General features: G+C 43.7%; 1 long non-coding RNA gene across 2 annotated transcripts in view; it reads left to right on the top strand.

Annotated features, from left to right (window-relative positions):
- The first annotated feature begins 2,992 nt into the window (after nucleotides 1-2,992).
- Nucleotides 2,993-24,539, top strand: part of LOC124075865 (uncharacterized) — a 37,002-nt gene continuing 15,455 nt past the window's right edge. For both annotated transcript variants that reach the window (XR_006846194.2, XR_009224523.1), the window contains exon 1: nucleotides 2,993-3,485. This is a non-coding gene — a long non-coding RNA (uncharacterized LOC124075865). The remainder of the gene's footprint in view (nucleotides 3,486-24,539) is intronic.

Below are 24,539 nucleotides of genomic sequence, written 5' to 3'. Positions count from 1 at the left end.
GTTAAGAATACCTCTGCACCTCAGGTTCCAGAGATCTTGAGTTAGAGCACAGGCTGCCCTGAATCAGAACCTCCCAGGCAACACTGAGTAGAGCCATTTTGAAGCTGGTGACATTGCAGTTTGTCTCCTGATTTCACAGAACAGGAGATGGGATTTTTACAGTTTTAGGCAATTCCCTCCCCTCTGAATTTCTCTATTTCAGTTTCTCACGTCAAGCTGAAAGCAGCAGCAGAACTCATTATAGAAAGTGGTACCAAAAAAAAAAAAAAAGAAGAAGAAGAAGAAGAAGAAACAAAGAAAGAAAGCAGCACAATCCGGTTAATGTCACCAACCTGCGGCACAGGACTGTGCCTTTTGCGTGGGTACGCAGAAGGGTAGAACTCAGAGCCCTCTCCCCGGGTGAGCCCATGTGGGTGGCTCCACTGTCTCTGGGTTCTATCTTGTCAGGCTCTACCCCTCCTCTACCACTCTTTTAATTCATTATTTATTTAGCAGCACTGGGGATTGAACTCAGGGTCTTGCATGTGTTAAGCAAGTACTCTATCACTCAGCTACATCCCCAGCCCTTTTTATTTTATTTTTAATTTTAAGACAGGGTCTCAATAAGTTGCCGAGACTAGCATGGAACTTTCCATCCTCCTGCCCTCTCCTCTGGAGACACTGGGATTATAAGTATGTGTCCATGTGTCTGGCTTCTTTGTATTTTTAAATTAGGTTTATTGAGGCATAATTTGCAGGTGATTTGTAAGCTCAACCCTAGCAATTGGATGGGACCAACATGGAGGGGCATGGATCCACAATTATAGTATCATACAGGATCATTCCAGGGCCCTAAAAACCCTCTATGCTCCACCTGCTCATCCTAACAACCGCTGATCTTTTTTACCATCTCCATAGTTTTTCCTTTTCCTGAATGTCACATAATTGGAATTATAATATGCAACATTTTTTGGATTGGCTTCTTTCACTTAATAACATGCGCTTACATTTCCTCCATATCTTTGCATAGCTTGGTATTGCATTGTACTCTGGCTGTACCACAGTTTATTCACTTGCCTGTAGATGATAACATAAATTTTAAGGTAAATTACAAACAAAACTGTTCAGTATGTCGACTATGGTAGTGGACACAGGAACCTACACAGGTATAGAATTGTATAAACTTAATTCCTACACACACACACACACACACACCCACACACAGATGAATACAAGTCATAATGAGGAAACCTAAGTATGATCAATGAACCGTATCAATGCCAATATCCTGAGATATCACGGTACAGTTTTGCAAAATGTTACCATGGGGATTTGGGCAAAAACATACAAAGGATCCCTCTGTGTCATTTCTTACAGCTGTATGTGAATCTATAATTATCTCGGTAAAATTTCAATTAAAAGAAGAATTATAAAAATACTTCGTTTAATGATATCAATACTGAAGTGTGCAGGGTGAAGTATTCTTAGTATATGCACAATGGGTGATTGATGGATGGTGAGAGGGATGTTTAGATGGATAGACGTGATAAAGCACAGATCATAAAATTAATCACAGAAACTAGGTGGTGGGTGTTCACTGTGTAATTCTTTAAACTTCTCTGTATGCTTGAAATTCTTCATAATAAAATGTCAGAGGAAAAAAGCTGGAAAATTACTTGCTTTGGTATAACTTTTCATTGATGCCAACAGAGAGCCATCAATCCTACCTACCAAGTTGGTTTCAACTTGTCCAGCTCATGGTTGCAAGGTAGCTGCCATAGCTGCAGACATCACATCAGCATTAGAGAGAGGGGCAAAAGGGAAAGGGTTGGACTGCTGCCACAGTCCCCTTTCATCAGGAAATGAAAAGCTTTCCCAGAAATATCCCAGCAGATTTCCGCTTACCTATCATTGCTCTGAACTATCTAAGGTGGATGAGAGGTTGGGAAAGTGATTAGTTAGCACCACCATTGTCAACCTCTCCCACTCCCAAATTTGGTTCATTAACAAAGAGGGCAGTATGGACACTGAGTGAGTATTTTGTAGATATCTACAACTCCTATGATTGGCCACACTGCCTGGTGGGAAACATTGCTGTTATCATCAGGTATGTGCTCATTTCTGTGACTTTGGCATTATTACTTCCACTAAATCCCCATATTAGCTGGGTTAGCAGAAATCCCCACATATATGTGAAGTGTATGACTGAAGACTTTACATGACTGTTCTACCCCATAGGTCATATAATTTGGGGCACCTCATGGGGTCATGAGTTGTATGGCTTAAAATTAAAATTAACCCAGTCAAGAAGCTAGCAATATTCCAGAAATGAGAAGCCTTGAATTTCCTCTGTTTTGAAATGACATCTATACAGCTTATTTAAAAGTGGGGCACTAACTAGTTGGGCACAGTGGCACATGCCTGACTGTAATCCCAGCCACTCAGGAGGCTGAGGCAGGAAGATCGCAAGTTAGAGGCCAGCCTCATCAACTTGGTGAGACCCTGTCTCAAAATTAAAATATAAGAAGGGCTGGGACTGCATGTAGCTCAGTGGTAAAGTGCCCCTGAGTTCCCAGTACCAAACAAACAAACAGACCCCATCAGATCTAAATATGCGTTCTTTGTGTAGCAAGCAAACAATGTGAAAATTCCAAAGCTACTACTCAGTACATCCCACACATCTGTTTATTTCAACTTGGTAGAAACTGATATGAATGACCTTGGGCCTGAGATGTGGTAGCCCTGTACAAGTCTATTAACTTTGGTACTAGCAGGTATTTTATTAACTTGGAGCAATAGCTACCTTGAAGGTTTACATTCCATCTCTTCCACACGTAATTTGTTATTGGATGGAACCTTTAATTTTTAGATCCAAAGTAAAACACATAACCTTAAAATAAAACAAAATCTTTACTTGGCTCTTGCTTTTCTTTTTCTTGGTGCTGGGCACTGAACCCAGGGCCTCCCACACGCTAGACAAGTGTTCTACAACTGGGGTGTGCTACCAGCCCTGTGAACTGGACTTGTAAAATTTGGTTGGGGTAATTTTATAAGTCAAGTAACGATCAGCGATGTGGCCACCTCTGGATAGCTTGATAGAATTCCTCGACCTCTGAAGTTGAGAGCTGTGTAGATTTTTGAGGAAATCTCCCACCCTCTATCCTTCAGCTTGGTTCTGGGGCAGGCCTGGCCCCAGGTTGGCTGTATGTATGAGTCCTCCAGCTACACAGGTGAATCAGTGTTCCCTGCCTCTTCTTCAGACACGTAACCTTGTTAGGAGCAGGGACAAATGTGGGCAGACTTTGTCTTTGTGTATTTTGTATTTTGCCAAAGGTCTGGCACCAGAGCTAATAAATAATCTTGGCCCTTTCTTTTGAGTAGCTTGCTATTGTTCTCTGCTCATGAGGCATTTTGTGCCCAGTTCCTGTGTGGAAAGGTCTTGGTTCTGATCAAAGGTGTTACCCAGTGAAAGGCAATTGGACGGCTCAATTATTTACCGAGTACCCGTAAGTACCTACCATGCTAGGGGTTGGAAATATCTATAGCAATGCACGCATTATTAGGGCAAACTATATAGAACATAAAATTGACCATTTTAATAATTTTAAGTATAAAATTCAGCAGCATGAAATATGTTCACAGGGTTGTATGACCATCGACATTCTAGCCCTGGAATCCCATGATCGTCCCAAATAGGAACTCTGTCCCCATTCAGCAGTAATACCCCATTCCCTCTCCTGAGACCCCACCACTTCCTGTGTCTATGAATTTGACTCTTCTGGGCACCTCAGACAAATGGAGCCACACACTATCTGTCCTTTTCTGTCTGACTTATTTCTCTTAGCCTCGCGGTCCTCGGGTTCATCCATGGGTGGCTGGTCTCACTGCAGCCTTCCTTTTGAAATCTGAGTAATATTTCACCATGTGTCTAGGCCACAGTTCATTATCCATTTATCTGTGGGTGGACATTGGGTTGTTTCTACCTCTTGCCTACTGTGAATAATGCTGCTATAAACATTTGTGTACAAAATGCCGGGTGTGGTGGCATAAGCCTGTAACCTAGAGGCTTGGGAGGCTGAGGCAGGAGGATCGCAAGTTCAAAGCCACCCTCAGCAAAAGTGAGGCACTAAGCAACTCAGTGAATCCCTGTCTCTAAATGAAATACAAAATAGGGCTGGGGATGTGGCTCAGTGGTTGAGTGCCCCCGAGATCAATCCCCGGTACCAAAAACAAAACAAAAAGCAAACATTTGTGTACAAGGATCTGCTTATGTCCCTGTTTGAGTCCCTTCTCTGATTTCTCTTGGGTATATAGTAGCAAAAGAATTGCAGGGATATATGGTAGTTCTGTTTAACTCTGTTAAGGAAATGTCACACCCTCATATAATTCTTGTGTGTAGCTATCCTGTTTCCTAATTTCCATTTTACATTTTCACCAGCAGTGCACCAGAATTCCAATTTCACCACATCCTCTCCAATACTTGTTATTTTCTGTTTGTTTATTTTGATGTCTTGTTTGTTTGTTATCCTGGGACTAGAGTGCAGGATCTTTTATGTAGTGGACAAGCACACACCATTTTTTTTTTTTTTATACTGGGGATTGAACTCAGGGGCACTGGACCACTGAGCCACACCCCCAGCCCTATTTTGTATTTTATTTAAAGACAGGGACTCAATGAGTTGCCAAGCACCTCATTGTTGCTGAGGCTGGCTTTGAACTCACCATCCTTCTGTCTCAGCCTCCCTAGCCGCTGGGATTACAGGTGTGCACCACCGTTCTGGTCAAGCACACACCATTGAGCTATATGCTCATTCTGTTTTGTTTTTTAAATAACAATCATCCTCTCGAGTGTGAGGCGGTATCTCTGGTTTTAATTTGCATTTCCTTAGTATAGAAACATATACATGCCTATATATAATTCAAGGACATTACATTTTCCACTCCATTTTATGGATATGGAAGTTGAGTTTCAGTGTTTGCCCTGCTCTTGAGTGGGGGATGCTGATTTAATTCAAGGTGTGTTGGTCTGATTCCAACTCTGCTATGCTGACTCCCCATGTGCTTTGTAAAGTAATAGGTGCTTTGACTTTCAGTAAACATGTACTGTATTAAATATTGAATCTAGAAATGTGGCTGGGGTTCAAAAAATAATTCCTTGACTCCGTCTATCAGAAACTATTTAAAACCCAAAATAGTTTCACTGTGTCACTTTTGCTCTCTGCTAAATGCAGAGTATTCCAGCCAAAAGCAGTAGTTGCTTTGAGAGTGAACAAATCTAGGAAAACTTGGTGCCAATTTTCTTTTTAATGGAAGGAAGTGGAATAGAGGAATGCCCCAGAAGTCTTCGACACAACAAAAGGCTTAGAAACATTGCCATTTCCTCCATATTGGTGGGTACACTGCTAATAGCCTTGTAACCGGATTCTAAGGGAGTTTTTGACAAGTGAAGAAGTTTCCTGGGGATAAACACAATAGGCCTTTTTCCTAGGCAGAGAAATATTCTTCAGTAGCAGAAGAAAATCACCCCTATGGATGTCTAAAATTTTATCTCGCTAGGCTCACACAAATTATCCTAAAAGTAAAACTATAGAAGGGCAAAAAATGGGCTTCTTAGCATCTCAATTCCACCCTTTAGATGGCTGAGAGGAAATGTGGATGATGAGGCACCAACCAGGGGTGGAGGAATGGTGGCTTGGCCCAGGGTGGTGGTGGCAGTGGAAAGAAACTAAATGATTCCGAGAAAACTTCAAGCTGTGTTGGACCAGGGAGGGGTTTAGCTGCATTGCACCGGGGAGGGGTTTAGCTGCATTGCAATTTCTGTCATGCTAGCATAGGAGATGCTGGTGATGTCGCCCCATACCCTTCAGACCACCTTGAACTCACCTGCCGCTTTGAAAAACAGCTGCCCCACACCCTGATGGCATCTGGGCTCAGGTCCTTTTGTCCCCTGCCCGTGGGCCTTCCTTGGCAGCAAAAAGTGTGCTTACCAGCAGGCACCCAGCTGGAAATGCTGCCCAGTGAAAGCTCCCAGAAGCAACTGTGGGTCCACAGGCTCTAGGGGCCCAGTGGTACTCAGCATGCGTGAGCCCCTGGGTTCAACCCCCAGCACCGCCCCCAAACCCCCACAAACCAAACAGGCTGGGAATTGCTGGGTAAACCCCCCAGCTCCCTCTCTTTTCAGTGGGACTCTGTGGGGGTGTGTCCTTTACAGTCTCTCCGATGGTAACGAACCAGCTCAAAGCCAGTTGTCTAAAGGGGTAACCCACTCCTTAGCACCCAACAGATGCACTTCACTCCCTTTTCCATCTCATTTCTCCATTCGCTCAGAGAACTTCCTGGAATCCCAAATAAACCACCAGCACCCAGGGGAATCCAAAACTAAGGCACCTCCCTGCAGGCCACCCAACAGAAGGCTTAGGTTGGTGTTTACTTGCTCAAACCCAGCTTCTCTTCCTACCCATCTTACCCAGGATTTCTGGAGTTGTCCATGTCAGGAGGTGGGGTAGGTCACTTGGTGGGGGGTGGGGGGGTGTAGAAGAGGGAGGGGACCTAGGTTTTAGACCTACAGACTTGGAAGGATGGTGGCACCATCCCCAGAGCTAGGGAATGCTGGACCAGTTTAGGGTAAAGATCCCGGGTGACCGATTTCCTCGCAGGGAGAGCTGGCCCTGTGCCTCTCCTCAATCACTGAGTGTTTATTGCCTGGCTAAGCGGAGGCCAGGACTGGCTCGGGCACTTGTAAGGTCCAGCACGAAAAGAAAAGGCAGGGCCTTTGTTCCAAAGTGAAGAATTTCAAGGCAAACAGAGCATTAAATCCAGCAGGGGCCCCTTCTGAGGGCTGGGCCTGTGCACTGCTCAGGTTGCCCTGGCTAGGGCCCCAGCTAGAGCTGTGGGGCATTGGGGTGGGGTGGGGGAGACAAAGAGGAGGAGGAGAACCCTGGTTGTCACAGAGCTCAGAGGCTACGGGGTCAGAAACAAGTAAACAAACAGTTATAAGAATTGTCCTTACCTTTTAGAGACCCGTGATAAAATGTTTGCAGATGAAATGATATGATATCTGGGATTGCTTTAAATAATTCTGGAGATAAGGGAAAGTGGGTGGGGAGTATACTGCCACCAGTTAATCATTGTTGAAGCAGAGATGGGTCCATGACTGTTCAATGTAATATGCCTTATGACATATACACACACATAGGTTTGACGTATATATGTACGATATGCTTCATACTTTATATGTTTGGTATTTTCCATAGTTCAAAAAATTTTAAACAAAAACAAGCAGGAACAATACTATATGGAAAATGATGGTATGGATGCTGGAATTTGGAGATTATTTACATACCACATCCAGCCCACCCTGTTCCTGATTAACAGTATTTTTGAGATTTATATATTTCAATTTGGAATTTAAATATTTATATACAGCCTCCCATAAAAGCAGAATAGATTGTTTTGCTTTTGTTTTTGAGACAGAGTGTCAGTGTTGCTCAGGCTGGTTTCCAGTTCCTGGGGTCAATCTATCCTCTTGTCTCAGCCTGCCAAATAGCTGGGACTACGGCACATGCCACTAAGCCTAGCTTCCAAAACAGTTTCTAGACATGAAAACCCCTGACCTGTTGAATGATTGCTCTTCATCCTCCACCTTCTGCCCAGCCTTCTTCTAACCCTGTCAACTACTGATCTGCTTTCTGTCTCTGTATCTGCCCGTTCTGGATACTTCATATGAATGGAATAATACAATATGGGACATTTTGTATCTGCCTTCTTTCACTCACTTCGTTTTCAAGTTTCACCCACATTGTAACATGTCAGTACTGTAGTCCTTTATATGGGTCAATAATATTCCATGCTATGACTACCATATTGTGACTATCCAGTCAATAGTTGATACATCTTTGGGTTGTTTACACCTTTGCCTACTGTGAATAATGCTGCTTATTATTAATATCAGATAATTCAAGCGCAAATATTTGCTTGAATTATCTAATATTAACTCTTTTGAGTACATACAGAAGTGAAATTGCTGGGTCCTATGGTAAATCTATTGAACCCTGAGGAATTGCCATACTGATTTCATGGTATTTATATTCTCACTAGCAATGCCTGAGAGCTTCAGCTTCTGCACATCTTCACCAATACTTGGGTTATTTATCATTTTAAAAAAAAATTATAGTCATCCTAAGCCGGGTGCGGTGGCACACACCTGTAATCCCAGCGGCTCTGGAGGCTGAGGCAGGAGGATCATGAGTTCAAAGCCAGCCTCAGCAACAGCGAGGTGCTTGGTAACTCAGTGAGACCCTGTCTCTAAATAAAATATGAAATAGGGCTGGGGATGCGGCTCAGTGGTCGAGTGCCCCTGAGTTTGATCCCCAATACTAAAGAACGAAAAATCATAGTCTTCCTGGTGGGTGTGAAGTGCTATCTTGGGGGTCCTTCCGTGTTTCGTTTCCCTTTTCCTTTCAGATGCTTTTCCTTCCTTTTAAAACCATCTTGATTATAACCATTTACATATATAAAATCTTCCCACTGGGTGTGATGGCAGTCACCTTAATCCCAGCTCCTCGGGAGGCTTGATTGCAAGTTTGAGACCAGCCTGGGCACTTTAGTGAGACCCTGTCTCAAAGTGAAAAATAAAAACGGCTGGAGATGGAGCTCAGGGGTGGAGTGCTCACCTAGCAGGTCTAAGGCTTGGGTTCAATCATCGTATCTCAAGAAACAAATAAACTCACATCTGAAGGTTAATAGTCAGATAAAGCATCTACTGTGTCCAGGCCTATTCTTGGTGGTGCTGACTGCCCCAACATCTAAGTGACAGGATGTGGCCTTGGGAGTTGGGAGGTTTGTCTTGACGCCCTGAGGAAGCAAACTGGGCTCCGGAAAGATCCTGGTGGGGAGGTGGAAAGCGGAGGCCTCCATCTCTCTGTGGCATCATTCAGTTCCTGTGTTAGTTAAGGCTGCCATACAAAGTGTGGCAGACCAGGCTTAAACAATAGAAATGTGTGGTCTCACAGTTCTGGGGTTGGCATGTGTGGTTCTTCCTGAGGCCTCTCTCCTTGCCTGGCCAATGTTTTTTTCTCTCTCTGTGTGTACACATCCCTGGTCTCTTTCTCTTCTTTTATGGTCTCAAGTCATATTGGTTTAGGGTTCCACACTTAAGACCTCATGTAACTTTAATTACCTCTTTAAAGCCTTATCTCTAAACAGTCACCTTGAATAGTAGGGCTTCAAAACATGAATTTTGCAGGGACATAGTTCAGCCCCTCTGAGTTTTGACTTTGTCATCACCTTAAAGGAAACAGAAAGCAACTTGAGAAGCTCATCAACACTAACAAGTAAAACCCTGGCCCTCTACCACACCACTAATTGGCTCATTGAGCCAGGCCAGGTGGAGATCTACAGCAGAAACGGCTCTGCCCCTCAGGCCAGGAGAGGATGGCTTTTAGTTTAGAGGCCACCACTAAAGCCCTTTTATTTCTCTGGCCAGGTAGTTATTACAAGGATCAAAAGAGAAAATGCATTTGAAAGTGTGTTGAAATTTTAAAGCACTATATAAAGAAAGCCATTAGCATTATTATTCTTTTGCTGGGCTCCGGTGGGGGTGGGGTGAGGTGGGTTGGGGGCTTGAACCCAGGGCTTTGTGCATTCTAGCCAAGTGCTCTGCCATTGAACTACACCCAAGTCGTCTTATTGCTTTTGTTGTCCTTATGATGCAGTCTCAGCTAAGTTGTGAAGTTATTAACTTTGTCATTAGGGTGCTACTTCTTTCAGTGTTTTTTTTTTTAATATTTATTTTTAAAAAATAAATATTAAATAAATATTGTGTAGGTAGATATTGTGAAATACATAAAAATGTATTTCATTTTTATGTGGTGCTGAGGATGGAACCCAGTGCCTCACGCGTGCTAGGCGAGCGCTCTACCTCTGAGCCTCAACCCCAGCCCCCCTTTCAGTGTTTTGCTTATACCATTTGCCACTGAATTAGTAATGATTTGGCTTGGCTCTGAGTGACAGAAAACCCCAAATAACAGTTGCTTCATGAGACAGACTAATTGAAAAGCAAGCAGTCTGCTCCAAGCAGTCTTCAGGGACAGTTCTAATGGTCCGAGTGGGCAGCACCGGCATTCCAAGCGCCAGGATAGGAAAAGGAACAGGGAGAGAAGTGAAGGGTTGTGGGCTTGCAGACTTTACGTCATCCACCCTATGGGTCAGGATGTGTCACCTAGCCACACTTGCTTGCAAGGGAGTCCTGCAGATATAATATCAATTCTGGGTGGCCATGCGTTCCACTAAAATTTTTATTCCTAGGAAAGATGAGAAGAACAAATATTACCGAGAACTGGGAATCTCTGTCTTACACTCTGCTCCTGAGGTTCTCTGGACTTCAGTGGGTACATGAGTCAACCAAGAAAATGGGGAATGAGCCAAGAAATACAGTGGGAATTACTTTGATGGGTGTAGTTTGATTTTAATACCTGGTTTCAGAATCTACAGATTCCTTAGGTGAGCTGAAATAGGTAAACTCGTGCATGTTATTATGAAAATGTTACTAAGACAGAATAAAAAATGGCTGTGGAAAGCATCATTGACTCAGTTCGGCAGGCGGCCTCCCATGTCACTTTCTTCCTGGATCGACTGAGAGTGTCCAGAGCTTAGAGATTGGTACCCAGGAGATTATAATTTATGGAGATGACCGAGAGATGATAGAGAGAAGTTAGTACCATGGAAAGATTTTCATGACTTACACTTTCCAAGAGAAGGGGCACACTGCGCCACATAGGGTTAAGGAGGGACACCAAGGGTTGTTCTGGAGACGGAAGCAGGAACCAGGGGAAAGATGAAGTAGAACATGTGTTGGGATATCTGAGTGAAAGGCAAGGCAGGGCCCAGCAAATGACTTAGGCTTGGATAGTTCAAATTATTCCAGTGGGCTTTGGGCTACAGAGGTGGATCCAATCGGTACCTAGCACCAGGATGATTTAGGGCCAAGGTGACATTGGCTTATGCAAGAGTTGGACAGGAGGCTATAGACCTTGGGGTTGGTTTGCATGTGAGGGGCCTGCTCTAGGCAACTTGTTTTTACCCTCAGGAATTAGCTGCCCCAGAAGTGCAGTCCATTCCTGGGTCTGGAACATCCCCTCCCCTCCAGATGTCAAAACATTACAAGAGACAGAAAATAAAATACATGGTTAACACAGAAACAGAACACATGGAATTTCTATCACCAAGAATTGTGCTTCACCCAACAAAGATTAGTGAAGGCTCTGTATGGAGCAGTGATTTCTAAGCCTTAGTCTCCCAAGTTGCTGGGATTCCGGGGGTGTGCCACCACACTCAATTACAAACTTTCTTTTAGGCAGGGAGACAACACTGAATGACTTTAAGGCTTTGGAGTCAGGCCTGACTGTGTGTTTGCAACCATGAGACTTGGGAGAAATGCATGCTATCTCTAAAGCTTGGCTTCTTCATCTATAGAATAGGAAAACCAGTAATATCTCTGCAGAACAGTTGTGAGAATTAAGTAAGGTAATGTGTGTCCCTCTGACTTGGAGGAATGTTACACATCATCATGGATCTCTTCTGGGTTGGTCAGGACGTCTCTTGGAGAACCTCTCCCAGAGTGTTTGGCCTTGAAACTCTATGAGACTTTGCCTCCACAGCAGCCTGCTTCTATCCTAACTGAGAGGCTAGACTTCAGTAATTGTTCTCTGAGTTGTAACTCACTATGTGGTTAATGTACTTGGTCCAGCAAGTGCATTTCCTGTGAGATTTTTGTTCTTTCCAATTTAATCATTATGAAAAAGAAAAAAAAATTGTACGACAATAAACCATGTGATTTGTGAATTCATACTTTGTGTCTTTGTTTTAACCATACAAAGAATTGTTATTGATGTTATTATTATTATTATTATTATTAGCAGCAGCAGCAGCACATCTACACAATGATCTAGAAGTATATGGAAAATGAGCAACTTATTTATCCAGCAGCTACTCTGTGATAGTCGCTCAGGCCTGAGATACACAAGTAAACAGAGGATTCCATTGGCACAGAGTTCACACTCCAGCAGGGGACAAGCCTTAAGCACAGGGATGAACAGAGTCCAGGAAGCTCGGGGGAGAGTGGATGGTCATGAAAACAGCCTCTGTGTTCTCACTGTGTGGCCGGCTCTGTGCTGAGGGCTCTCCATGCAGGGGCCTATTTATTTAATCCTCAGAACAACCCTAGGAGGCAGGCTATTATTATTGCCACCATTTTACAGATGAGCAAAGTGAAGCTCAGAGAACTTACGGTGCCAATAAAGGGCAGAAGCAGGACTCTGACCTCTTCAGAACTATGATATATGGGCTGCCATTTTTCTGCCATTTTGATTACAGCCTCTTAGCCGATAGGAATAAAATTGTATATAAATCAAGGAATGTTCAAAGTGCAGCTCTTGAGCTGAGGATGTAGCTCAGTGGTAGCGCACTTGCCCAGCACAGGCAAGATCCTGGGTTCAATTCCCAGCACCACCACAATAAGCAAATAAATAAATGCTGCTCTTTGTAGTAATTTATAGGGCTCATGTTCTTAAACATAGAATATTCCTGAAAGTGCACTTTATCTGCATTAGTTCTATCCCTGGGAAAACTACTTAATCACCTACTTGGTCAGGAAGCCAAAAGCTCAGAGGCGGACTGCAGCAAAGCCTGGCTCATCACTCTTCTGTCTTATTTATTTATTTTTGAACTGAAGTTTTTTGGCAGAGGACTTGGGAAAATCTCATACTTCACAGGCTGGGAACTTCTGAGCTCAGAGCCTTGGAAAACATAAAGAGGCACAGCTGACCGTTGAGATTTAGAGGGGTACGTGCAGATACTGACACAGGGCTTCACAATGTGCACTCCTCCTTCTAGATGGGGACGGATCCAGGGCTTTGCACATGCAAGGCAAGTACTCTGCCACTTAGCTATGCCCCCACCCCTTTTCTTGCCTCCTTCTCCTTCTCTCTCTCTCTCTCTCTCTCTCTCTCTCTCTTTTTCCCCCACTAAGAACTTTACTTTCTTAGACATCCCCAATTTCTCTTCACTTCCAGAACATAAACTTGGCTTTCGATTGAAGACTATTGCTCAGAGTTGACGTGTTTATCTCTGTGCATGAGCTACTGTGTGGCTAGTTACAAGCAGGAACAACAGGCTGGCTGAGTCAAGGATGCTGGGAGACCCCCGAGGCTCCTTTCCCAACAAGAATGCAGCTCCTCACTGCTCTGTGAGCAAAGGGGACTTCATGGCTTGGTGAAGTGGGAAATAACTACACATGTTTGTATTTGAACTGTTGATGAAAAATTAAAACTAGTAATCCACAATGCCCAGCACATAGTTAGCATATTTTTAAAAAATATGTAATTTTTTGGTTGAAGGTGAACACAATAGCTTTATTTTATTTTTATGTGGTGCTGAGGATCGAACCCAGTGCCTCCGCCTGCCAGGCAAGCGCTCTACCACTGAGCCCCAGCCCCTGCCCCAGAGTTGGTATATTAATTAGCTATTACTGAATAAGAAATAACTCCAAAACATAATAGCTTAAAACAAAATAAAACAAAAGTCATTTATTATCTCCCTTGGTTTTTGTGGGTTAAGAATACAGAGAGGGCAGAGCAGGGATAATTAATCTCTGTTCCACAGTGTTTGGGCCCCTGCAGGGAGACCTGGAGGCTCTGGGCTGAGATCATGTGAAGCCTCATCCACCCCCACATCGGGGGCTGCACTCAGCGTATGATTGGCTGTTGGCTGGGGGACATCCCATGAGTTCTCTCCATGTAGCCTGGGCTTCCTCACAAAATGGTGCTTCAGGTCAAAGGGCAGGCACTTTGGGAGAGGGAGAAAGAAGGAGAGCTAGACACCATAACCTTTTGACTGCCCAGCCTCTGAAGTCACATGCGTCATGTCTGCTGTGCTTCATCAGTCAGGGCAGTCACCACTCAGACACCACGGCTGGGGAAACCTACACTTCCACCCCCAGGAAAGGCATCAGTGCCATTGTGGGGGGAGCACATGAGGCGGGATAAACACTCGGGAGGTTATCTCTGGGAAATAACATCTGCCACCAGTGGTACTCCACTAATACTTAACAGGTACCTCTGTGAGGCCCACTACCTGCTCTGGAAGAAATTACAGTCTACCAATGAAGTAAACCACAGAATCAGGGAGCTCTTGATAAATGGCCCCTAAGTTAGGGAGTTATATGCAACTTAGTTGCCATCACCAGTGGGGTCCAGAGGTAGTCTTGCTAGGTCCTGGACTATCAGGACCATGAACAAGCGTTTCTGTCCCCAGGATTTCTACGTGTGCACACACAGTGAGACATGTCCTCTGCTCACTCCACATGCTGGGTCACCCAGCTTTGGCTCTGAAATGTGCCTTAGGAGAAGCACTGAGCAAAAGCCAGGCAGAGCTTCTTCCCCGTCATGTGATCTTGAACAAGTAAACTCACCTCTCTAAACTTCTGTTTACGCTTGTAACATGGGGTGATTGACTCAGTCAAGAAAAGGTCTCTGTAAGCCTGGGTATAAGGTAAAGGATTGGTGTATGCTCTTTCCTGTCATCCTGGAGCATCGTCCAGCCCAAGGCCCACCTGAGGGCTATCTCCCAGTTCTCTAGAAGATGAGGCTTTGTCTGTTTTGCTGTTTACTTCCAACTAAGGTCCAGGTTTTCTGAAGTTAATGTTGACCATTAGATTTTCTAGAGTGGTGAAGATGATTCCTAAAGTTGTGGGTCTCAATGCTCCTAGGGTCATCGATGATTTTTCTGGAATTGAGAACACGTGTTCAAGGATGCTTTTCCTGTCCGGCTGTGTGGACCTCTGTTGATTAATTTCTCCTCTGTCCCAGTCTTACCATCCTCCTGGCGCTCCCAGGAATGATCACCTACACAATGCACATAAGTTCATTCTGCATTTGTATGAGAGTCAGGTTTGTGACTTTTAGAAAAATATGCATTGATACCCACCAAGTCCTACTGAATCCAGATTTAAAATTAGGTAGTCAGTGTAGTTAGGTAAATCGGGTCTAATATCGAGTAAGATTTAAAATGGAGGCCATGCAGGCCATGCTGAGAATGAATTCCCGGGAAACTCTTGGAATGTTAATGAAGTCCTGAGAAAAGCCCTAGGCCCAAAGTCCATCCCAAAGAAATGTTAATGAACAGCCCCAGCAGATTTGAAGACAGCCCATCCCAAAGAAGTGTTAATGAAGTCCTTCCTGCCCAGATTACCTCTTTGGCCCACCTGTGACCCACCCCTCGGGCCTTCCCACCTACATTCCATTAACGAAAACTATAAAATGGAGAGACAACCGCACTTCCGCGGATTCCACCTCTTGGGTCCCCTTCTTCCTCCAGGAGAAGTCTTTTCTGCTGTCCTTTAATAAACTTCTAATTTCTACTCTGACCTTGCCTCGGCGTGCTTCTCTGGTGTTATTCTTCAACATTGGGGAAGCAAGGACTCGTCACCGGTCAACAGCGGTAACACTATGTGTCACAGGGAAAAAGAAAGTAATTAGCTATCACCGTGCCACCCATCTGTCACTCCAGTTACTCAGGAGGCCGAGGCAGGAGGATGGAAAGCTCAAGCCCAACCTGAGCAACTTCGTAAGACTGAAAATAAATAAAAAGGGCTGGGAATGTAGCTCAGTGGTGGAATGACCCTGAGTTCAATCCCCAGTACTACAAAAAAAAAAAAAAGAAAAAAGAAAGATAGAAAGAAAAATATAAAGTAGAGTCATGGCAATTCACTGGAGGAAGAAATCTGAAGGAATTCAGGAAGACTTTCTAGGAAGGATCTCAATAGTTATAGAGGACAGTCTCACAACCGGAGAGGGCCTTTGAGGGGTGGGAGGCCATCTGCACAGAAGAGGGGCCACATAAACCAGAAAGCCACGGCCTGGAGATGATAATAAATAATATTTTGAAACTAACCACATGAAAGATGACAGATAAGCTACCACCTCATCGATTGTGAGTTATCAAGATGCAAAGCAGCAGTTGGTATGTGTTTGAATTGTATTTGTTTTTGTCTTTCCTGGTTGCTTTGCTTTCCCAACACGGAGGAGAGGGAAATGGGCTCAGGACGGTGCTGTCATCTGCACGAGCCTGCATGGGTGGCCTCTCGTGGGTTTCATTTAGAAAGGAAATGAAATAGTGCTGTTGGTCGTAAAGTTTTTATTTTTTTTCCCCTGGGCTCAGCAGACCAGCCCTGTGAGGAAAGCTGTGTGCCTGGCAGAGGGGTTCCCAGGACCAGCCTGAATTTGTAACAGGTATGAAAAAGAAGTGGTTTCCTGGCTTTGAAATGTTTCTCGAGAACTCATGAATTTTTAATTCTGTAAATGAAAGAATAACCAAGTAGGACCCTTGGAATCAGCCAAGCCAATCCAATGCGGAGAGCTTTGCGACAGGCGCCCTGACTGAAAATAAAGTCTTTTCACCTCTCCTCTCCTTTGTGACCTTCCTTTGTTGGACAGTAGGAATCTCTACTACACTACGTTTCGTTTTTTGGATGTTGTGATAAACTATACAGAACATAAAGTTTACTATTTTCCCCTTTCAGTTTCCAGAATTGCACCCAGGTATGCAGCATACTAAGCATGCAGCCCACCACCAAGCTATACCCCAGTCTCCCATTTTTACCAATTTTCTTGGTACTGGGAGTTCAACCCAGGGGTGCTCCACTACTGAGCAACATCTCCAACCCTTTTTACTTTTTGTTGTTGAGACAGGATTTCACTAAGCCGCTCAGATTGACCTTGAATTTAAAGATCCTCCAACCTCGGCCCCCTGAGTCCCCCCTGAGTCGTGGGATGACAGGCATGCGCCTCTGCACCCAGCTAGAAGTTCCTTATAATTCTCTACCCCTGAGCTTCCCAGGCTTGCCTGGTTCCTGCTCTTAATTCTGTGAGCTGCTCAGTATCACTGAAATAACCTTTTAGGTCTTAGCATTTATAAGTCAATTTCTTTTGCTTTCTATCAAAGACCTTTAAATGATAACAATTCCAAGTCCAATTCTTGAATTTCTTCAAGAAATACAGGAATACCCTAAAACTCACTCGACTTGAAAATGATCTATTTTATTATGGTCCATTTCTCTCGGCATGTCTTGACAGCTATTTTTAAAACATGTCATAGGCAAAAGAAAATCTGTTCTGTTTCCCTCTGTGTCCCCATGTTTCTGTCTTTGGGTCTGCGTCTCAGAGGGGGAGGAGGAGGAAAAAGAAGGCTTGAAGAAGGGAGCAGAGAGAAGAATGTTAATATGGAGTAGAACCTTCAATTGTATAAAATGTGGAAACTTCCAAAAGCGTGTCTGTTCCGCTGCTAGGAGTCTACGCCTTTGTACAAAGAGTGTTTCTAATTCAGGGCTTGATTTACTGTCTCCAGTTCTTGGCGGAGCCTCAAAGTAAAGATGCACTTGGGTTGGAGAGTTACTCCCATCTGAGTGAGAAAAAAAAATTGTGTCTGCATTTTCCAGTATTTGCTTTGTGTTTTCTTAAATGAGAGAAATCCTCTAGAGTCAGAAACTCTCCAAGTTCTCTAAAAACTCGCCTCATTTGGGCCACTGCTCTGTGAGCCCTTTTTTTCTAAAGAGCTGCTTCTGGTCTGGATGCTTCTCCACAAAGCGTTTCAGAATGTGTTGGTCTCTTTTTTTCTGAACCACATCAAAGAGCACAGATTGTTTCCTTTCTGAGAACAAAACTCTTTAATGACAAGAAAGAACAAGAAACTGAGCAGCCAATCATCCCTATCAGGGAAGACACCCGTAACCCTAACAATGACAAATGATCCACTTTGGCAATCTCTAACCTCTTTTTGAAATTTAAGCCCAAGTACAGTAATAATGACCTAGTATGTGTCTCTCACATGCAATCACATCTTTCTACTCTAAAACTTTTCTTGAACCTGGGTTAATGATTCATTTTCACAGGGCAGTTTAGTAAAAACCGTCCAATATTTTACAAAACATTTTTAAAAGCTACAAGTAGTTAGCAAAATGAAGAATGAAATTGAAAATATTTACCAAAATTATAAGTATCCCCACTGCACCATACTGAGGATTGAATACAGGGCCTCACGTGTGCTAGGCAAGTGCTACACTACTGAGCCACATCCTCAGCCCTAAAACAACAAGTATTCTTGTTATTTGACTCAGCAAAGATATTTATAGGACTTGATCTTATAGATACATATATACGTGAAATAATATGCATATGTGAAAATAATAGCCTGCCTGTCTGGTGGAGTAGGATGTAGCTGTTAGAAAAGGGTACATTCATGGGGCATGGTGGGGTACACTTTTAATCCCAGGTACCCAGAAGACTGAGGCAGGTGGATTACAAGTTTGGGACCAGCCTTGGAAACTTAGTGAATCCTGTCTCAAAAATAAAAATAAAATGAAAAGGACTGGGCTTCTAACTCAGTGGTAGAGCACTTGCCTGGTATGTGTGAAGCCCTATGTCCCCTGCCCTTCATGAAAGAGAATGAAGTCTTTTTTTCTTTTTTAAATTTTTTTTTAGTTGTCAATAGACCTTTATTTATTTATTTATTTACTTATATGTGGTGCTGAGAATCAAACCCAGTGCCTCACACATGCTAGGCAAGTGCTCTACCACTGAGCCACAAACCCAGCGCACAAAAGAACTTCTAAGAATCTCTAGTATGTACTGTTAAAAACCAAACAACAACAAAAACAAAAACCAAAAAAAGCAAAACAAAATAAACAAGGTACAGAACAATGTGTACACAGTAGTTATTGACTGTGGATGCATATTAGAATCACCTGTGAATTTGTTGTTGTTGTTGTTGAGGGGGGATACTGGGGATTGAACCCAGGGTCTCACACCCACTAGGCAAGAGCTCCATCACTGAGTGACATCCCTAGCCCTTCTATTTTGAGAGAGGGTCTCTCTATGTTGCCCAAGCAGACTTCAATTTGTGATCCTCCTGTCTCAGCCTCCTACATCTCTGGGATTATCGGTATGTGCCACCATACATGGCCATCTGGGAAAAATTTTTAAAAACTGTCATCTGGACCCTTCCCCAAAGATTATGATTTATGTTTTCTGAAAAAAAAAAAACTCCCCCAAGTGATTCTAATGTACAGCCAAGGTCGAGATAAACTGATAAGTGATATACTTATATTAGCTTAAAAAAAGATTAAAATGCATTCACATTTGTAAGCTGAGATATCTCTAGAAGGATACCTACCCAAGGAAGTACTATCAATGGCTATGTTCGGATGGGAACTGGGCATAACTCCATTTGTATACTCTTTCAACCATTTGAATTTTAAATCTTGGGAATTTTTTTTTTTCTGGGATCAAACCCAGGACCTCCCACATGGTAGGCAGCCACTCTGCCACTGAGCTGAGCCTCTAAAAAAAAAAAAAAAACAGATTGAGACAGTGTCTTGCTAAGTTGCTAAGGCTGGCCTCAAGCAGCCTTGTGATCCCCTCCTCAGCCCTGGGTGGCTGAGATGAACAGGTGAGCACCACCACACCTGGCTCTGAACATATTACCTATTCAAAAATATGTAAGTGAAATAGAATTTTAGAAATAATCTTCTCAAGTGCTACTTTGAAAAGAGCAGGTGAAAACTATTAAGTAATATGATCTCCTCCTCCCCTTTTTCTTCCATCCTCACAGTTCAAGAGACAGAAGCAAGAGGCAGGTGACTGTGAAATGGATCAAAATATCATTTTTCAGGCAGCCCTCCTTTCTGGTTGGCCTGAAAATGGAGCTGTCATTCTGACCATAGGGAGGAAAGAAAGACAGTGGCTCCTATCAACTGTTTCCTGTCCGTCCATGCATCCATGCAAAACGTCAATAAAACATGTGTGGACTGCTTAACAGGCACAGGGTCCCTGTTCTTATGGAGCTCAAACTGGGGGGAAAGGAATTTTAAGCAATAATGATAATGATATTGTTAATAAGAGCAATTCACAGTGATGAGGGCTAACATAGAAATGCATACAGATGATTTTGTGTTCTTAAATACTTGGGATTCTCTATGGCACGTAAAAGTGAAAAATTCTTGGACAAGGAATTTCAGCCTTACTGACATCTGTGTTATCCTCCCTGGGATCAATACATGGAAGTGGGTAGAGGTGGGAAGGGAATGCCAACAATAGGCAAGAACAGGCTGCAAAATCTTTCCCAACATAGCCATTAAACTTTTTTGGCATGCTGACAAGACTTCTACATTCAGAAATATGAATGAACTGAAGCTGGACACAGTGGCACATGCCTATAAACTCAGCTACTTGGGAGGCTGAGGCAGGAGGATCTCAGGTTAGAGGCCAGCCTGGGCAACTTTGTGAGATCCTGAATCAAAAATAAAAAAATAAAAAAGTATCGGGATTGTGGCTTAGTCATAGAGCACCCCTGGGTTCAATCCCCAGTACCAAAATAAATAAATATAAGAAAAAATTTTAAAAATATGAATTAAACTTATTGTTGATTTCAATACAATGTTACCCCGGCTGGCCTGGAACTTGCAATACTCCTGCCTCAGCCTCCCAAGTAGCTGGGACTACAGGTGTGTCTCACCACATTCTGCCAGATGCAGATATTTTAAAGAAAGCTTGGTTGGCATAAAGAAAGCAAGGTGTAATTGTAGTTTTCAGGGAAGGTAAGGTTGCAGAAAATATGCACATGTTGTAGACAAAAGTAGGTACCAGCGGGAAGCATGTGGTTGGAAGAGAGTTTAATAAATGAAACAGCCTCAGAAGAGACAGATGTGAGTGTGATTATAGGAAAGACGGTGTCTGCAAACTTCCTGGGTCACAGGGATTACCTAGGGCACTAGGTAACAATAGATTGGTCTGTACCTTCCCAGGAAAGTCTGATTCATGAGGTCTAGGTTTGGGGTCCTGGAATTTGTATTTTCAGCAGGTTTTCCTTGATGATTAGTAAATAACTCTCATCATTAGAAATCTGGGGACACGATGATTGGAAACTCATCAGTGACAGCCCAGTGGAAGCGAAGTCATTCTAGGTATTTCATCCACCGGAGTCCTCTGCTGCACCAGCTGAGCTGTGGAAGCGCCCCCCCCCCCCCCCCCCCCCCCCGCCGCCACTCTCTAGGTATCTCAGAGGAACCTAATACCAGGAAGCAGATCTGTAGTAGAAGCAGCCAATCCTCCCACCAGTGCCAACAGAATCCAGGAACCACAGAAACGATCGTCATAGCCAGCAACGCCTGGAGCAACCTGAATGTCCATCAGTGTAAGAATGGATGAGGAGCCAGCATGGTGGTCTACACCTGTAATCCCAGGGGCTAGGTGGGCTGAAGCAGGAGGATCACAAGTTCAAAACCAGCCTCAGCAAAATGAGGTGCCAAGCAACTCAGTGAGACCCTGTCTCTAAATAAAATACAAAATAGGGCTGGGGATGTGGCTCAGTGGAAGCGCACCCCTGGGTTCAATCCCCCAGTACCAGGAAAAAAAAATGATGGATGAAGAGTTGCCATATGTTCATAAAATCGACAGCCCCCGGGCATCAAACAGAGGGACTACTGCTTCACACAAGGGGAGGACTCGGGGAAGCAGAACATTGAGCAGAAGCAGCTCGACGCAGCATGGCTCTGTCTACACAAAGTCCCCAGACAGTAAAACTAAACTGTATTATTTAGCATGTCTACCAAGGAGAAAAGGAAGAGGTAATTCTGAAGCTCAAGATAGTGGTGAGCTGTGTTGAAGAAGAAAATAGATTATAACATATTATATTTAACATAATGTATGTATACAGTGTGTGTGTGTGTGTGTGTGCACGTGCAGGCAAGAGGTTGGGTCCTGGTGTGTAAGCAACAATGTATGTCCTGGCTGGATGATGCTCACATGAGTGTTTGTTTTATAATTAGTCATAGAATGGTGCGCGTATCTTATCTCCTTTTCTCTATGTGTGTTATGTCATTTCACAGTAACCTCCCCTCCCCCCACCCCCACGTCCTGGGGATTGAACTCAGGACCTCACGTGTGCTAGGCAAGCACTCTACCACTGAACTACATCCCCAGCCACAGAAACATACTTCAAAAAAAAAGTACCAAGGAGTATCATCAATTCAGCGTGCTCCCTGGCCAGTGAGGAAACTCCTCTGAAATATGGCAGGGAGGCAGGGAGGCTGGGAGGCAGGGAGACAGATAGGCAGGGAGGCTTGCAGCGGGCTTTGTGCTTGTGACCATCGCCCTCTATACAGCCACAATGGCTGTTCACCCCCTTGCAGAGAGGGCCCCCCAGCCTAGTTTCTTCGAGGCCTTTCATTCCTACGTGGCCCCCATCTGCACACGCTTGCTTCTTGCCTTCCCAGCTCGTGGCAGATTTAAAAATAAAACAGCAAAATTTCAAGGAAATGCTCAGTTGCTGAGTGCAGGGCACCAGGGACAAGATGGAAGACAACCAGAAAGTGACAAAGCACAGAGAGTCAGGTGTGAGGCCCTGTGGGGACCGTGGGCCAGTAACCTCAGAGGCCTCCCTGCTTTCAGCCTTGCTGCTAGGGCTGGTCCTGGTCCTCTGGAAATGTGTAGGTGACAATCGGTCTGCTCTAAGAAAGCAGGGGTACATGTCATTTATTGGAGAAAATTTCCATTAAAACAAAAATTTTTTGAGGTTTGGCACTTAAAGGGGTAGGCTTAAAAGTTTTTAATTTTTAAAAATTGTGCCATAATATATAGAGAGTAAAATTGACCATTTTAGCTATTTTTATACAGTTCTCTGGCATGAATTATATCCCCATGGTTGTGCAATTATTACTAGTACCCACCCACAGAACTTTTTCATCTTTGCAAACAGAAACTCTGTACCTACTCTTTTTTTTTTTGGTGGTGCTGGGGATTGAACCCAGGGCCTTGTGCATGCGAGGCAAGCACTCTACCAACTGAGCTATGTCCCCAGCCCCCCATCTCTGTACCCACTAAGCCACAGCTGCCCACTCTCCCCACCACTCACCCCTGGCACTCACCATTCTACTTGCTATCTCTATGAATTTGCATACTCTGGGTCTCTGGGTGCCTCGCTACAATTCTTATCTTTGGCTTATTTCACTTAGCATAACATCTTCAAGGTTAAGTGTATCCATGTTGTAGCGTGTGTCGGAACTTCTTTCCTTCTGAAGGCTGAATGATAATCCATTTTAAATCTATGCCACAGCTTGTTCATCCATCAGCGGGCACTTTAGACTGGAGTTGGTTCCATCTTTTGTCCATTGTGAATAGTGCTGCTATCCATGAACTCGGATATACAAGTGTCTGAATCCCTGGTTTAATTTCTATTGAGTATAGACCCAGAAGTAGAATTTCTGGATTATATGGTAATTCTATGGTGAATCTTTTTTTTTTTTTTTTGGAATTGGGGATTGAACCCATGGGCACTTAACCACTGAGTCATATCCTCAGCCCTTTTTTGTATTTTATTTAGAGATAGGGTCTTGCTGAGTTGCTAAATTGCTGCCGCTGACTTTGAACTCTGATTTGCAATCCTCCTGCCTCAGCCTCCCGAGCCGCTGAGGTCATAGGCATGCACCACCATGCTCGGCTCTGGTTGATCTTTTCACAAACTACTGTTTCCCATAGTGGAAAGTGCCATTTCACATTCCTACCAGCAATTTCCTCACATCCTCAACAACACTTACTGTTTTCTTTTTTGTTTGTTTTGAAAATAGCTTCTCCCTAATGGGAGAAGCTGAAACCTTATTTACATGAAGAAACTCATTCTCCAATGATACCCAATAAAAGAAACGAGACTTTTCCATATATGGCCAAGGTGGGTATTTTCTTATCTCTAGAGGAGTGTTCTAGAGGTTTCCCTTGGAGGTAGGCACCTGCCTCCCTTCTTCTATTCAAGAGAACTTCTGGAATCTCTTCTGCCACTCTGGGAACTGTGATGCATACGGATAGATGGGAAGGTGCACACAGAAAAAGCTGAGAACCAGTTTAGAAAGATGCTCAATAGTTGGTTGATTTTACATTTCCACCTGATTTCTGTGGACTTTCCCCCACTCTCTTTTTGCCCTATTATTTTCCACCTAATCTTTAAACACCAATCTTGCCTTTGCTGTCAGTACACTTGTGCACTAATTAGATATGGTTTTCTGCTCTTTACTCTAATGGCCTATTCCTATGGTAAATTACACCATTCATAATTTCCAGTTTATTGCTTTTCTCCAAACACTTTTGCTTTCATTACAAGTTCATAAATTAAAAGTCAACTGCCCAAAGATTAAAAAGAGAAAAGTCTGCAATACGGGGGAGACCCCCTTCCAAATATGTATGTTACAGAGAACAGACTTTGAACGGTTGCAATCTACTCCAGCAAGAAGGGTTAGTGAGGGAAGGAAGAACTCCAAGCCCTAGGGATCCTGAGCTCAATAGCTCATTAGCGCCAGTGCAACCAAGAATCCAAGACCAAACAGGAGCACCCAAGGAGGGTGGTAGATTGTGAGCTGCACAGTAATTGGCCAGATGATTCCCAAGTCACAGATATCAACCGTTTTTTAGATGACAACCCAAATGAAACACATTTGTGTGGTGTGTGTGTGTGTGTTGGGG

Source organism: Marmota monax, unplaced genomic scaffold, assembly GCF_021218885.2.
Source record: "Marmota monax isolate L192 unplaced genomic scaffold, Marmota_monax_Labrador192_F-V1.1 WCK01_AAM20220418_F8-fsc00088, whole genome shotgun sequence".
Lineage (NCBI taxonomy): Eukaryota > Metazoa > Chordata > Mammalia > Rodentia > Sciuridae > Marmota > Marmota monax.
The sequence above is the reverse complement of the archived record's forward strand: the minus strand, read 5'-3'. Positions and strand labels throughout refer to the sequence as shown.